The sequence below is a fragment of the Mustela nivalis genome (assembly GCF_964662115.1).
Source record: "Mustela nivalis genome assembly, chromosome: 1".
NCBI lineage: Eukaryota > Metazoa > Chordata > Mammalia > Carnivora > Mustelidae > Mustela > Mustela nivalis.
The window spans coordinates 174,422,919-174,438,900 of record NC_139020.1 but is presented as its reverse complement, the minus strand read 5'-3'; the positions used below and the strand labels follow the sequence as shown (position 1 = coordinate 174,438,900).

At 42.4% G+C, this 15,982-nt stretch overlaps 1 protein-coding gene across 20 annotated transcripts in view; it reads left to right on the top strand.

The window, feature by feature from the left end:
- The first annotated feature begins 431 nt into the window (after nucleotides 1-431).
- CHL1 (cell adhesion molecule L1 like) overlaps nucleotides 432-15,982 on the top strand; it is a 219,986-nt gene continuing 204,435 nt past the window's right edge. For 4 of the 20 annotated variants that reach the window (XM_082739888.1, XM_082739894.1, XM_082739877.1 and 1 more), the window contains exon 1: nucleotides 432-667. The gene's annotated coding sequence lies outside the window, so the exon portion shown is untranslated. Of the gene's footprint in view, nucleotides 702-955; nucleotides 1,046-1,473; nucleotides 1,748-2,024; nucleotides 2,125-15,982 lie in introns of those variants that run through there. The other 16 variants (XM_082739887.1, XM_082739893.1, XM_082739885.1 and 13 more) reach the window with 9 other exon arrangements.

Sequence of the window (15,982 nt, the reverse complement as noted above, 5' to 3'; positions counted from 1 at the left end):
TTTGTAAATTAAATAACAAGCCTCATCACACCCATAAATAAGGAAGGAAAGCAAAGAGAATATTTTTAATAGGTACATGGCACCACACCCTTCTAACGTGCAGCAATGAAGGAAAACCAGACCGGCGACCCGTGTGTGGAATATGTACTGAGTGTAATCATCGGGAGGAGGAGGGTTTTGGGTTTTTGTTTGTTTGTTTGTTTTTGTTTGTTTGTTTCTGCAGCTGAAAGGGACAGCGATCCTACCTCTTTTGACCATAGATGTTGAATATGATGAGGGAAGTTTTGGCTTCGTCCTTTCCTTTCTCCATGAGATAAGAGTCTTAAAAGCCTGTAGCTCTCCCGGTCCTAAAGGAGTGTGCAAAGGGAGGGAAAATAAGCGGCGTGGGTGAGGGGTGGCGGAGCAGAACCCAGCACGAGCGGGGAGGCGCTAGCCAGCCTCTGCCCGGAGGGCGTGGATCCCCGCGCAAGCCAGAACAGGTCGGGCGTTCTCGCGGCCACCGCCAGCGGCGGGAGGGGCCGGGCGGGATCTCAGCCGGCAGATCCGCGTGTGGATCAGCTGCAAGCGGCCGGCAGTAAACTCCCTTGGTTCCGCCCGGAGCTTCTGGACATCGCACGTCCCTCTCCCGCAGCAAGTCAGCTAGAGGGAGAAGTTTCCCTGGAGGAAGGTACGGAACAGATCCAAAGCCAAAGACGGCTCAGGTGTGTCTGGGTGGGGGTTAATTCGCATCTGTTTTGCTAGCCCTACGGCTTCCCCCAGTTCTAGGGGTAGCCAACTCTTTGGGCGTGATGGACGAGCGGATTAAGGGTTTGCTGCTGGGAGGGGTCAGCTCACTGTGGATAGGAAATGGTGCGCATTCAGGGCTCCATCCTTGCCTAAAGTGGGGTGGTCCCGGGTCCCTCAGCCCTAACCGGGGAAGAGACGCCCCCTTTCCCAGCCCCGCCCCCTGGTGGCTGAGTCTGGATTCAAGCAGCTCCGTTTCGGCGGGGTAGGCTGAACCCGCTACACGAATCCTCCAGCTCCCACTTTCTCCGCGTGGTTACGGGTAGGTTAACCTATGTCTTTTCTCCAGCAACCACCCCCCGGCTCCGCGCCCCTGACCCTCTGGCGAGCATTCCAAACCCTCCTGAAGATGGCAGCCCTCTCTCCAGTAGGGGGTCTGAGGTCTACCTGGGTTTGGGGTCAGTCCTGGTGGCTCTCTTCCCTGCCCCTGCCCATCTTTTGGGTCGTAGGGCTATATTCTTTCCCGCACCCCACCCCGCCCCTATCTTGCTCCCATTCTCAGGGGAGGATTCCAGGTACTGGTTGGGGTTCGGTATACGCTGCCGCCTTGAAAATGGAAATCTGTAGACAGCAGGTTGTGGGGGGCGGGGGGACGGCAAGAAAACGGGGAGATTTAGGAGTTGCACCGTGGGGGCTAGAGGCCAGGCCGGGGGCGTGGTTGCCATGGCTCCTTGGTAGCTGAGCTGGGGGAGCTAGAGATGCCAGTCACGGATGGTCCCTTCTTTGTGCCTCTCTCTCCTTTTTTTTTTTTTTTTTTTGAGTGAGAGTGTGCGTGGGGAGGGAGAAAGTGATTAATTTGGAGAGCAGGGATTGGAGCCTGGAGGCTGGGAGGCTGGGGAACGCCGGCCCCTTGATTCCCACTCCTCTTGCACGCCGGGTGAGCAGCACTTTCTCAGTCAGGGCAGGGCTGAGGAATTCCTGCGAAAACCGAAGGGCCGAAGAAGCCGCTGTCGCGCGGGCCCAGGTACCCACGCCTGGAACCGCGCCTTGGGGCGAGCGCGGGGTGGGTGGTCCGTCTGTCAGCTAGGAAGGCGGGCAGGGGAGGGGGTGGACGGCGAGCGGCGGAGGGCAGGTGTCTAGTGGCACAGCAGGGCGGCGCGACGGGGAGGGAGCCCCGCGGCTCAGCCCTATGCTAGGGGTGCTGGGGTTCGGCCCCGCCCTTGCAAGCCTCCGAGGAGCCCCCGGACCCGGCAAGTGGCCCCCTGGGCACGCGCGTGCGCGACGGCGCGCTCTCTGGAACGCCGGTGGTGGCTGTGGGGGGCATGTGCGCGTGCGCGCGGGAGGTGGGCTACTGGTGAGCCACCTGGGCTCGCTCGAGGCAGAGTCTCTGGAGGCTCCCAGGTGGGTTTCATTTGCAGCTCCGGCGTCTCCGTGATGTGTGATTTTGGGCAGGCCGTTTAACTACTCCGTGCCTCGGTTTCCCCTTTTTAATAATAGCGGTAATATCATACCTTGCTTATTAGGTTTTTTTCGGGACTGGAATGAGATAATCCAAGAAGGCAGTTTAGTTTCGTGTTTATGCTGAATAAACACCCTAATTTACTTATGGTTGCTGATGGCGTTACTGCTATTATTAACTAATCCTCAATTTAATTAGATACGGTGCATTCTCATTTCTTCGCATCTTTATATAAGGCAAAATACTATGTTTTCGAATTTTGAAGAATATCAGTGGATATTAAATATTACTGCCCCGTACAACTCCTACATAGCATTGGATTGCAGCAGATTGGAAGATATAAACTGACCAACTGCTGGTCATGTTGGCTTGTCAGTACATGGATGGAGAGAGAAGCTTAGAAAGCTATTTGGGAAAACTTAGTGATAAGGTGGGGAAAAAAAGAGTTTATTCTGCAGCTTTGTGCGTGAGACTCTATTTCCTCTTTGACAGGCTGATATTCCAGTTAGGTTTGTTTTAATTTCAGTCTCTTGTGAGGAACCACCCTATGGCTTTCATAATTGAACTTGGTTGTAGAATCTAGTGTATAACCCAGGTTTCCATTTTATGGCCTTAAGTGCTGTGGTGTATTTACCTCTAGTGAAGGCAGAGGATAGTGTATCATCATTCCTCCTGAGCTCCTGAATATTGTGAGGGAATAAATGGAGACAAATAGTTATTTCTTGGCAGGTGTGAGTACTGGCTATGGCAGTTCATTAAACATCTCTTTCTGGGCATGTTTTTACCCACATCACTGCAGAAGAGTAGGACTGTGATAATTAATACATGTTTTTTATATTGTTCTCTTATATTGCATCTATGCTTATGGGTCCTTTAGAGAAAAGACTGCAGGTGTTTATTGCTACCTCATGGTTTTATTATGTGCTCCAGCTTACCTGGTGATGAGCAAAACATCCATGGACCTAATTGTAATAATGACAGGATTTGATATTGCCCATAATGTATTTATTACCTTTAAATAATCCCATTTGCTGGATTGGTTTTAAGTACAGTTTAAAAATATCATTTGCTTATTAAAATGTAGTCGTGTCTTGGTGGATCTGAAGCAAGTAAAACTGGACATATGTTCCCATCACAAAGTTCCTTAAGACTTTCACAAAATAGACCTGACTTCAGAAAATATTTGCTGGATAAGATATAGCTTACTTTTGAAAATTTTGAAGATAGGTTGTTTGACCCAAAATTGCTTTGTTGAAATAATTCGTGTGGTTCATTTTTTAAATGGAGAATTAAATAAGAGTAATGATCAAGACTGATTTATGATTCTGCTAGGTTTTGTTGTTGCTGTTTTTAATTTTATAAAGGAAAATTAAGTAATAGAGGGGGCTGGATGGCTTCAGATTTGAAGGAATGAATATCAATTCAGATAGTAGAGTATTGCTTTAAGTTTGACTTTTGCATGACAACACACCCTTCTTCACAGTGAGTATGTCATCTTTAAAAGGTACCTTGAGGAATTAGTGTGACAGCTTGCCTGAAATTCATGTGATCATTTACATATTGTTTCCCAGGAGCATTGGCATTAAATGTTTCATTTGTTGGAAATTATTTTGCCCTTTGATTTATCACAGCCAACAGTGCCATGGAGTCTAACACATTTTAGAAACAAAAATTTAGCTTTTCACTCTTTTGTATTTTCCCCGGAAAATCTAAGCAGGAAAGCACATGGAAAGCTTCAGTTAGGCCAAAGACAAAGGGTGACATAGAAAACTGTGACAGATCTGGAGGAACTGCCTCCTGAATTTGGGGAGTTAATTGACATGCAAAGGTATAAGCTAGAGGAGGAAGTTGTCTCTATACTAAGGCTGTTTTCAGTGATGTGCTGTATTATCTGATTCAATCAGTGTTGCTTGTTATTTTTTCAAACCGAGACCGAGAATACTATATTTTCAATTATGAACATTTTGATTACAGCTTCATTGTAACTAACTAATTCAGTCTGAAGAGAATGCAATTATTATGGTGATTTACATACAATATGCTAAGTTAACACAGCTAATGAGTGAAAGCATAATATTCTTTCTATTCATTCCTGGAAAAATATTGTGCTAAGCATTCTTTCAAAGAAAAGATTACATTATTCACCAGCATTTTATGTCTACCTACAAGTAGAATTGGCATTGAGCCATTTTCTCTGCTACTGAAGTGAAATCTCACATTTTGGCGACCATGCCTCTCCCTCTCTTGGGGTGCGAAGGAGAATGGAAACAGTTCCCAATTTAATTAGATATGGTGCTTTCTCCTTTCTCTACATCTTTATTGGAGGAAAGATTCTGTATTTTCTAATGTTGGAGGCTGGTTAACACCTTAAACATTACTAATTACTGCAGTTTATTGTATGTGTGTCGCAATAGTGTAGTTAGTTAATTATAGCTTTCTCATTAGCACCATGTAGAGAATAATGAATTAACACATTGCTTTGATCGAAAGAACATCTAAGTTTATCTTCTGAGAATAAAAGTGTTATTGTGTTACCGAAAGTCACTATAATTTTCCCAAGAAACAAATTGGTTGGAATTCTCTAGCACTAGGATAGGAAGCTTGATGAATGAGTTGGATTGATCACAAACAAGAGGGAGTAGAGCTGTGGTTGCCTGGCAACCTAACATTATTCTGCAATTTCTTCTGGTATATTTATCCAGTAAACTAGAAAATTCTGTTTTGTTAACGAATGTTTTTAGTCAGTGCACAAATAGACCATAACTAATTGAGATTTTATGTATTGTGGATAAAAAACGATCCTACTTACCTTCCTATTGTGTTTAGATTATAAAAACACAAAGAGAATGCATATTCTGTTTTCAGTTTTTGAAATTTTCTGTGAAAAAATGTTCTTTTCATTTTTATATTAGCTTGTACCTACCAACAGATTACAACTTGTTTATCTCTTTGGAAATCAAATTATTAGGAATATGTTTGTGTTTATGTGCATATTTATATATAATTTTTCATTTATACAAAATTTATATGTATCTTTATACATAATTTTTCTATAAGAATCAGAGAGTTTGAACTGAGATGAATTCTTCAGAAATTGTGGTTTGCTGGTTGAACTGACAATGTAGGTAAATTTTTAAAAAGGTGTAGATTATCCAATCCAGATGATGCTGGCAGATGATGGTAATAATAAATGTATTGAATAGGGCAACTATATAAATGTACTCTCTTTAAGCAGGGTTTCTTTTCCTGGTGTTCTTAATAATTCTCCTTTCTGATGTTTAGGTGCATCTTGTTTTCCCCATAGTTGCAAAGTAGGAGCTAAGCAAAACCATCAGCTGCCCATCTTCTAATCCAACTCTTCCTAACTCCAGGGACTATAGTGTACCACTTTCCCATCTAACCTGGAATTTTAGTGTGCATGAAAATTCCCTGCTCATATATTAACATTCTTGAGGGCACACATTCTATTTTATGCATCTCATAAACCTTATATTGTCTGGCACAGTGGGAAGCAAACTGGTATACTGGCTATAGTAATCAGGCTGCCTGGGTACCACATCAGAGTCTGCTAACTCCTTGGTGTATGAGCTGGACTACGTCATTTTAATTGAACACTGATTTCTTCTATGGAGTGGAGGTTAATATCCATTCCCAGCTTGTGTGCATTATTGTGAATGCTATATGGGGCAAGTTTTATAGACAGCTTAGTAGAACTTACTAAGCACTCAAAAAATTCTGGCTTTTGGGTGCCTGGGTGGCTCAGTGGGTTGGGCCTCTGCCTTTGGCTCGGGTCAGGATCCTGGGGTCCTGGGATCGAGCCCCACATCAGGCTCTCTGCTCCTCGGGGAGCCTGCTTCCTCCTCTCTCTCTCTGCCTGCCTCTCTGCCAACTTGTGATCTCTGTCAAATAAATAGATAAAACCTTTAAAAAGAATTCTGGCTTTTAATTATAATAATTATCCATCTATTCCATATTCAATGTATGAATGGATAAAGATAGGGGTGTGTGTGTGTGTGTGTGTGTGTGTGTATCCCTATGCATGTGAATAAGTGTGTACCATCATCATGGCATAGTCAAATGGAAAATTCTTGATACCTATGTCAGTCATGCACACATATAGTAGTAGTGATTGTCCCATGTATTTGAAAGATCCCAAGAGTACTTACTGGTTCTCAGGTTGCACAGAAAGGAGAATCACCTGTAGATCCTTTTAAAACTACCAACCCAGGGGTACCTGGGTGGCTCAGTGGGTTAAAGCCTCTGCCTTCGGCTCAGGTCCTGGGATGGAGCCCTAAATCACCCTCTCTGCTTAGCAGGGGGCCTGCTTCTCCCTCTCCCTCCCTGCCTGCCTCTCTGCCTACTTGTGTTTTCTATCTATCAAATAAATAATTAAAATCTTAAAAAAACAAACAAACAAACTACCAACCCAAATGAATTCCACCAGAATCCCTGGGGATCGTGACTAAGACTTGTGGAATTTTTGAAAGCTTCTGGTGAGAGTAATGTACCGGGGGAGGTGAGGACCACCAACTTAGATTGGGGTAGATGCTCTTGAAGATCATGTTGGCCTTGACTTGGAGTTACCTTGGTGTCATGAAACATGGTTGGAAAAGATAAAAAAAAGAAAGCTTTGGCAAACCTCTGAGGTTTTTCTTACTAATCCCTTTGGTTTAAACACCATTTTATTCTCTGAAGAGCTCAAATGCACTTTTCATTTACTGTGTATTATTTCATTTCTCAGCCAAATGTCTCTGTGAAGATGGTAGGAAAGAAGTCATTATCCTGATTTTGCAGATGAATGCAGTGAGCCATATTGAAATTAAATGATTTGATTAGATTCATACATTTAGAACAGACCCAGACGCCAAGATTCCTGTGACTTTCGAGTCTGAGTGTTTCTCGCTTTTGCCTTGAGATTTCAAGGGAGATAGAGAATTATTTTTTTTAGGACTAAGTAGTTGTGTAAGAAAAAAGTTGTATAGATGTGAATTTCCACCTTTCTTATAATTATGCATTGCAACAAAAAGCCTAACTCCCCCCCGCCCCAAAGAAGAGGAACCATAGTCTATTTAGGATCCAAACTAATGTCCTTTGGACTGAACCTAGCCTCCGTGTGTGTTTTATTTGGCCCAAGGGGTGTTTAAGAAGTATTTCAGCCATTATTTAAAACCCAAGGCTTTCACATAAAAATCCATACTCCTGCCTTATCTTTCAAAACTTGATGTTCTCACAGTATTGAACCAGAGTGTCCGGAGAGAACCATTGGCTGGAATTGGGTAGTGTGTACCCTTGACTGTTTTAAAGGACTTAGAGCTCTGTGTCTTCTCTGGTAAGAGTTGGTCTCCTCTTGCTTTCACTTTTGTTTTTTTTCCTATGTATAAGCATACTCAAAGAGGCAATTGAAGGGAGTTTCAAGAAGGAACCACATCTTTTTGGACAGGCCTGAGGGAAACTGACAAGGGCTGCTGAAGAGCCGTTATTGCCCGTCATCCAAGACGGACAAGAGTAGTTGCTAAGGAGGTGAGAGCAGTAGCCCTGGGAGAGGCTGCCAGCCAGGACCTGTAGAGAAACAGCCACAGCTAAGTGGCAGATGCAGATCTTCTCTTCCTTCCTTGGAGTGGCTGAACTGACCAGGAGTCTGATGGCAGGGGAGCCTGGGAGAGGTGGTCTGTGGAGAGGGTTCCTTCTGCACAGAGTGGGATGGAAGAGGGTGGAGAATGGATTGGAATCTGGCAGGTTAATGAAGACTATCCAGCACACACCTTGAGCCATAAAATTTACGGAACGCAGGTAATGGGGAAGGAGAAAGTCTGAATTGCCAAAAGTAGGGCAATACGGAAAATCATTAAATTTGTGTTCTGAACCATCTTCTACTTACCTTTATCATTCTCTGTCCTTTCATTGCCCTAGCTGGGCATGCTCCCATTCAGAGGTGGATTTCAGCGGCAGTCTCCAAACTTTAAACAGTTCTATCCATTCTCCTGTATAATCTCTTTCCAAGAAGAGAGCTGAGACAGCAGAGAGACTGGTGCAAAAGGCATATTATAGCTTCTGTGGTAACAGGTTTGCATTTTTAGCAGAGATTCTTCCCTAACTAAAGCTTTTGCTGTAAGTGGTAAATCTGATGCTAAAGATTGCAGATGTTAATGCCTGTGAAGTGGAGATACCTTCAAATAACAGTCTGACAGCTTAAAGTCACTGAGACCTGGACGTTGGAATCTCCGGAGGGATATCCCTCTCCTTTGGCATAGTGGTATCAGGGTGGAGAGGATAAGGCAATAATCAGGCATGCATTGGTAGCACACTGATAATGAGGCGTTCGTGTTCCCTGGGGCTAAGGGATGTAATTCACAGTGTAATGGAAGGCAAGTGGGTAAGAAAAATGTAGTGATTTTTGATCATTTGATACAGTTAGAGTTGATTGTGAATTCAGTTCGTTGTTGCATTGAAGACCTTTGCTAAAGAATGTAAAGTGACAGAATATCAGCTTAATATGGGATGTTTTGTGTACTGATTTGTTCAAAGGAAACAACACATCTCATTCAAAATTTCAAAGGGAAGACCTTTTCTGATGACATTCTGTCCATTCAAAAGGTTATTTTTGCAGACTTCTTTTAAAAAACTGTTATGTCTTGCAATATTTGGATGTTTTCAGCATTTTAGAGATTTTTTTTTTTTTTCCATATCATCTTGCTTGGCTTTTACAGTGACAAGATGGACAAAGAGGAACAAGTTGTTAGCCCATTTCATAGATGAAATGACAAGCAGGGTCTAAGAGCTGGGTAGGCATGGGTGAAACCAGAATTAAGACTCAGATACCCTGATTTGCAATCCAGCTCTTAGCCCACACTACTGCTTTTAGATTTTTGTATTTACCGACTTACTTTTTTGAGATTTACTTATTTATTTGAGAGAGAGAGAGTGGATGGGAGAAGGGTAGAGAGAGAGGGAGAGAGAGTCCCAAGCTGACTCCGTGCTGAGCACAGAGCCCAGAGTGGGGTCGACTCATGACCTGAGCCAAAACCAAGAGTCAGTCACCTAACCGACTGCACTACCAGGCATCCCTAGATTTTCTTATATGAAACAAACAAAAAATAATAATAATTAAAAATTTTTTAAAAATCAGAGTTAATGTATAAACTGAAGGATGTAATGAATCTAGGGGAAATACTGAAAACATTACCAGTTATATTTCCAAGGCTGAATGCAGCCCTGCCCAAAGATAAGGAACTCTGATTTTCCATAACTTATTTAATTCTATGATACATTGATTGACTGATTGATTAATTGATTGATTGAAGATCCTATGAGATATGGACTAGACACTAGAGACAGGATACTAGAGACAGGACTAAGGCTGTACCAGGCTGATGCTTAAGTAGCTACCACTTACTGAATGTTTATGATATATTTTGCATTCTCTGCATCAGTGAATTGTGTGAAATACAATTCTTATAATCTTTTAGGCTGGATGACATAGATGTAGAGGGCTTTCTTTTTGTCCAGGGTCTCTATGGCTTAGAAGTGTCAGAGCCAGGACTCACCTGTATTCAAACTCAAAGCATTTGAGTCCCACCCCAAGCCCCTAACTGCTACCCTGTGCTCCCTTTGAGTCTCTCATGCACCTTCTGCACCCTGTGTCAGGTCAGGGTGCTGTAACAAAGTACCACAGCAGAGTGGCTTATCAACAAGAAATTTATTTCCTGTGGTTCTGGAGCCTGATAATCTGAGATCAAGGGGCCAGCATAGTTTTCTTGTGAGGGCCTTCTTCTGGGCTGACTTCTTTTTGTATCTTCCCAACAAGAATGGCAGAAGGAGGGGCGCCTGAGTGGCTCAGTGGGTTAAAGCCTCTGCCTTTAGCTCAGATCATGATCCCAGCCAGGGTCCTGGGATGGAGCCTGCCATCGGGCTCTCTGCTCAGCAGGAAGCCTGCTTCCTCCTCTCTCTCTGCCTGCCTCTCTGCCTACTTGCGATCTCTGTCCAATAAATAAATAAAATCTTTAAAAAAAAAAAAAGAATGGCAGAAGGAGCACAAGAAAGCTCTCTGGGGTCTCCTTTATCAGGGAACTAATCCCCCTCATGAGAGCTTCACCTCATGAACTAATGACCTACCAGAGGTCGTAGCTCCAAATATCATCACATTGGGATTTGGGTCTCAATGTATGAATTTTGGGGGAGACTCAAACATTTAGTCCTTTGCATGTCCTTTCTCTTTTCTCTTGGACTCCATTTTCCAGGTGTGCAGCATCCATCAGTGCCCCCTCGATGAGCAGGAATCTCTCGTATAGTCCTCATCAGAGCTAGCACCTGTCTCTGTGGTTTACCCAGATTTACCTGTTCTGTGTCTCACTCTCAGTCAGATATGTGGTAAAAGAGAAACGAAGGATTCTTCTTAAGGTATCAGATGAAGATGCATACTTACCTCAGGAATGGCAGCATTTAAAAAGACTACTTAAAAGCTTTAATATGAAAGATTAATTGTGAGGGACTTCATGTGGGAGATACAGTGGGAGAGGAGGACGTTTGTGTTTACTCCAAAATCTTGTCATGAAAACATTTGGTGCCTGATTCTTCCTAAAGTTGTCCCTGGGCACCGGTATATGTAAAATTCAACTTTTACCCTCCCCAAAGCTTTTGCTTGCCCTCATTACCATTTCTTATTTCTTGGCAGAAATGTTTCCGATGCTCTGTCATATCAATATGCATGGATTTCCCTCACGTCTGGGTGTTATATATAACCAATTGCATTACACGGTTGGCATTTCCACAAAGGTGCGAGTATCTGCCACTCCAGATTAAGACAGAAATAGTTAGCAATGGCAGATGTCATATACCAGCCTGACTGTTCTTGAAAATGACACCTCTCATCATGATGGCACTATCTTTATTAACAGCTGTCAATTATGATACGGCTTTGAAGGAAAAAAAAAATCAATGCTGTTCTAGGCAAGGTCAATATATTTGGGATTTTGAGAGGTATTTGATGTTTTGGTTTGGGGTATTTAGAAGTAAATGCTATTATTATCTTTTAGTGTGCAAAATATAAGTGGCATTTTCAGACGCTGAGCAATTCCAGCTCTTTTTTCTATAAAGACAAAAATGTTTGCTTTCTGCTTTGGGTAGACAGCCAGTCTCGTTTCCTTGGACTTGATGGACTGGATTTGCTACAGGACTTTTGTCTGACCCATGTCTGCTTCTCTAGAGTGCAGTACTTTGCTTCTCAAGAAATATGTTTGTTTTTGTGTTATAAATCCAGAGACTTTCTAAACTTGTTCTGTAAACTGCATCTGGTGACATAGTGGAGAATTCATTTATTAGATTAAAATATTTAAGACATTGTACAATGGCAAGAAATTGAAAACATTGCCCACAGTAGTAAGCAAACAAACAAAAATAATAACAATTTTAACATCTTTCAAGTACAACAGAATGAATGGTAGACTCTTTGGATTATTTATTATTGTTCACTAATCTGAGATATATACTATTTTCCATACAGGAGATCTGTCTGAGTGAATGAATAAAAATAGAAAGCCCAAATAAAGATGTTTAAGTTTGACCTTGATTCCATTTTGCTTTGTAACTTCTAGCAATTAATTCTCAGTGGGACTACATTTCAAAGGGTCTCAACAGACCACTTTTTCCATGCATAGAAGCTTCTGCATGTAATTGATTTGGCTGAATTTTTTTAACACAGTTGACTTGCTTGAAATAATACTAAAGGACCACCATTGAGCAATTTGGATACAACTCATGTGTGCTTTTGTGAATCAGGTTCAGATAAACTGGATTTGACCTTAACCACTAATCCTTCAAAACGGGGCTGGCAGTCTTCACAGTGAATGCAATCCAATTATGTATAAAAATTGATAAAAAAAAAATTGTCCTCTCTGTGGAGATAACAGCCATACCCTACCCGGCATCATGGCCACCCTCAGACTTCTGGTGAAGCCCAAGATCATTAAAAAAGGACCAAAAGGGGCACCTGGGTGGCCCAGGTCATGATCTCTGGGTTCTGGGATTGAGCCCCAAGTAGGGCTCCCTGCTCAGCAGGGAGTCTGCTTTTCTTTTTCTCTCCCTCTACCCCACCTCTGCTTGTTCTCTCTCTCTCTTTTTCTCTCTCTCTCTCAATTAAATACATAAAATCTTAAAAAAATAAAGAAAAAAGGCCCAAGAAATTCATCCAGCATCCATCAGACCTATATGCCAAAATTAGGGTCGCCTGGGTGGCTCTGTCATTAAGCATCTGTCTTTGGCTCTGGTCATGATCCCAGAGTCCTGGGATCGAGCCCCACATAGGGCTCCCTGCTCAGTGGGAAGCCTGCTTCTCCCTCTCCCATTCCCCCTGATTGTTTTCCCTCTCTTGCTGTCTCTCTGTCAAAAAAATAAAAATCTAAAAACAAAACAAAACAAAATAACCTCAACTGGCAGAAGCCCAAAGGCATTGACAGTAGGGTGCACAGAGGATTCAAGGGCCAGATCTTGATGCCCAGCATTGGTTACAGAAGCAACAAGAAAATAAAGCACATGCTGCCCAGTGGTTTCCAGAAGTTCCTTGTCCACAAGGCCAAGGAGCTTGAAGGACCACTGGTGTGCAACAGTTCTGACCGAGCAGAGATGACTCACAATGTCTCTTCCAAGAACCACAGAGCCATTGTGGAACGAGCACCCAGCTGGCCATTGGAGTCACCAATCCCAATGCCAGGTTGTGCAGCAAAGAAAATGAATAGATGGATAGTTTATGTGCAGATTTTGGTTGTGTTAATAAAATAAACTACAAAAAAAAATTATATGAGTTGTTTGAATTGGAAATTGACCTCTATACCTGAAACTGCTTTTGGAAAACTTGGTTACTACCTCTATTTTCCTGTTTTCCCAGCTGTAAACCGAGGGAAGAAACATTTACCACTGCCTCCCAGTGGCAGTTGGAGGATTAATGAGCTAATATTTGTAAAGTGCTTTGAAGATAAAAGTGCCAGCTATTATTATTACTAATAAACCATTTTTCTCCAGTGTAATTTTGGACAGCAGCCATTAAAAACTCATTACTGTATTTAACAGTAAAACAATCTGCTACAGCCTTGTATTTACTGCCTCAATTAAGCATGCATTCCACTTCCTTTGCCCCTCGAAATTCAGAGCTGATGAGGAGGGATAGAAAGGTGTGTGTCATCATTTCCCAAGTTCATTTAAATAATGGGTGTAACAGACTGGATGCTTGTAGTGGAGGTAGTTTGTTTCTGCTGAAAACTAGACTGGTGTCCTTAAGGGGAGGCTAATTTGGGCTACATTTGCTTCCGTGCTCTCTGAAGGAACTGGAATGCCCAGTTCTAGATTTTTATTCAATTGGATTTACTTCACATTTACTGCCTTTGAAGATTGTATTCCAGTGTCTTGAGGGTTCAGACTGATTCAAAGAATGATACAAGTTTTTGTGGGTGCTTGTGTGGTGTATGTGGGTGCATGGTGAGCAGGGGGCAGATGTGCACTGTTTAGAACTCATGCTAAACATGAAGTGGAAAACTGAAGTGATTATTTCAGCTGCTTCTAGTCCACAAATATTAAAAAAAATTAAAGTGGAGGTCTTGAATTATGCAGAATAGTTTATTAGTCTGTAATTGATGTGCTGTATTAAATCCCTTCGGTACTAATTTATTTTGATCTGTGTCCATGTTCTTAAATACTGCATGATACAGGTAGTGTATTTCTCACCTATTGCCAAAACAATGCTTATTTTTCCCTATGCTGTTTTACTGCTGCAAATAAGAATAAAAGATATAAAATAAATCAATGACCATAACCACATTTCATATTTCACCATAATCACTATTCACTACTACCTCCAGTTTCTAAGTCCCAAACCAATATCTAAAGGTTGAACAAAAGAGGCCTCATAGCAATGTAAATTCACTGAATTCACTGCAAGCTTTTTGGTGTGGAAAGACCTTCCTCACTCAGTTACTACTCACTCTTTTTTTTTTTTTTAAGAATTTATTTATTTATTTGACAGAGAGAGACACAGAAGGAGGAAATAGAAGCAGGGGGAGGGGCAGAGGGAGAAGTAGGCTTCCTGCTGAGCAGGGAGCCCCATGTGGGTCTCAATCCCAGGACCCTGAGACCATGACCTGAGCTGAAGGCAGAGGCTTAATGACTGAACCACCCAGGCACCCAGTGACTACTCACTCTTAATTTAGAACCTTTCTAATAAGCATAACTCTGTTTTATTTTGGTGGATGACAGAGTATAAACTGCAAGTTAGAACAGATGATGGAAATTTTGCAGTTTCGTTCACAGACAAAAGAAATTACAGCTCACATCTCTTTAGCAAGGGAGGAGAATGGAAAGGCTAGAAAGAGGCGACTCGGAAATCATGATGGCTGGGTGCCTGGGTGGCTCAGTGGGTTAAAGCCTCTGCCTTCAGCTCAGGTCATGATCCCAGGGTCCTGGGATCGAGCCCCGCATCGGGCTCTCTGCTCCTCGGGGAGCCTGCTTCCTCCTCTCTCTGCCTGCCTCTCTGCTTACTTGTGATCTCTCTGTCTGTCAAATAAATAAATAAAATCTTAAAAAAAAAAAAAGAAATCATGATGGCCTTATGGGTGGCCCTGAGTTATTAAGAAATTATGAATTAGATTAAACTAAAATAGATTTTGGTATATTACCTAGTATAGATCATTAATCTGAAAATCAAGTGAAATCATCTTTCCTAGTGATCTACCTGTCTAAGAATGTTAGATGCAAATACAAAACAGTAATATTAAAATTCCCCAAACCTTTTACAAGATGTCCTTCTAATAGCAACACACTAATAATTATCCAAGGTACTATTGTTTGCAGATGAGATTTTGCACTGCAAGTGTATCCCAGTGTATTTTTTTTTTTTTTTATTACCAGCACTTAGGGAGGCCATGCTTTGTAAATACTATCACCATTCCATTGACTTTTGAAATTGAACTCATGCTATTTTCATCATTTATTCTGTTGAATCGTGCATGGGGAATTCACCATATGGCTTTAAACTGTTTAAGACCTCAGTAGAAATGTGCTTTGCATATCAGATTCTTGGGGGAAATGCACAAGTTGCTTATCACTTGGAAGAAAAGTACCTGGAGACTTCTGTGTAACTAAGAGGGGAAATGATGAAAAATGAGTTTGAATTGTGATTATGTAGCAATTTATGTAAAATGTGAAGGGGCACTGTTGGGTTACCTATTGCCACATTACTAACCCATAACTGAAGCAACAGCCATTTTATGAAATCTCATGCTTTTGTGTATCAGGAACTCGGGCAGGACTAAAATGGGTGATTTCTTCAGCCTCACCTGGTCGCAACCGGGGTGACATAGTAGGTTCAGATGGTGGCCGGGCTGGGCTAGTGGCCTCCGGGTAGCCTCACTTGCATGTCTTGTGCTGTGCATGTACAAGGAGGGCTGAACTCAGCTGGCCTAGTCACTCAAGTAGGTCATTGGACTTATTAGATGATGGCTCAGGGGTCCAGGAGTCCAGTTAGAAGATGGTCAGTTCTTGCAAAGACTGGTCCTGGAGCAGGTTCAGCATCCCAGACCATAACACACCAGTCCAGATATAAAGCGAGCACTCCTCCGGCTACCCTGCTGTGCTAGAGGATTCAACTAGACAGGGTAGGAAGAACTTGAAAGACATGCTCATAAAGAGGATTGTTATGCCCGCCGTGACACTGTGTCCTCACCACGTGACTGATTACCAAGAGGGAGAAAACCTGGAACAAGTAGAATGCTGTGCTCCAAAGGGACACTTCTTTACCTTCTTCCTTCCTAGATTTCT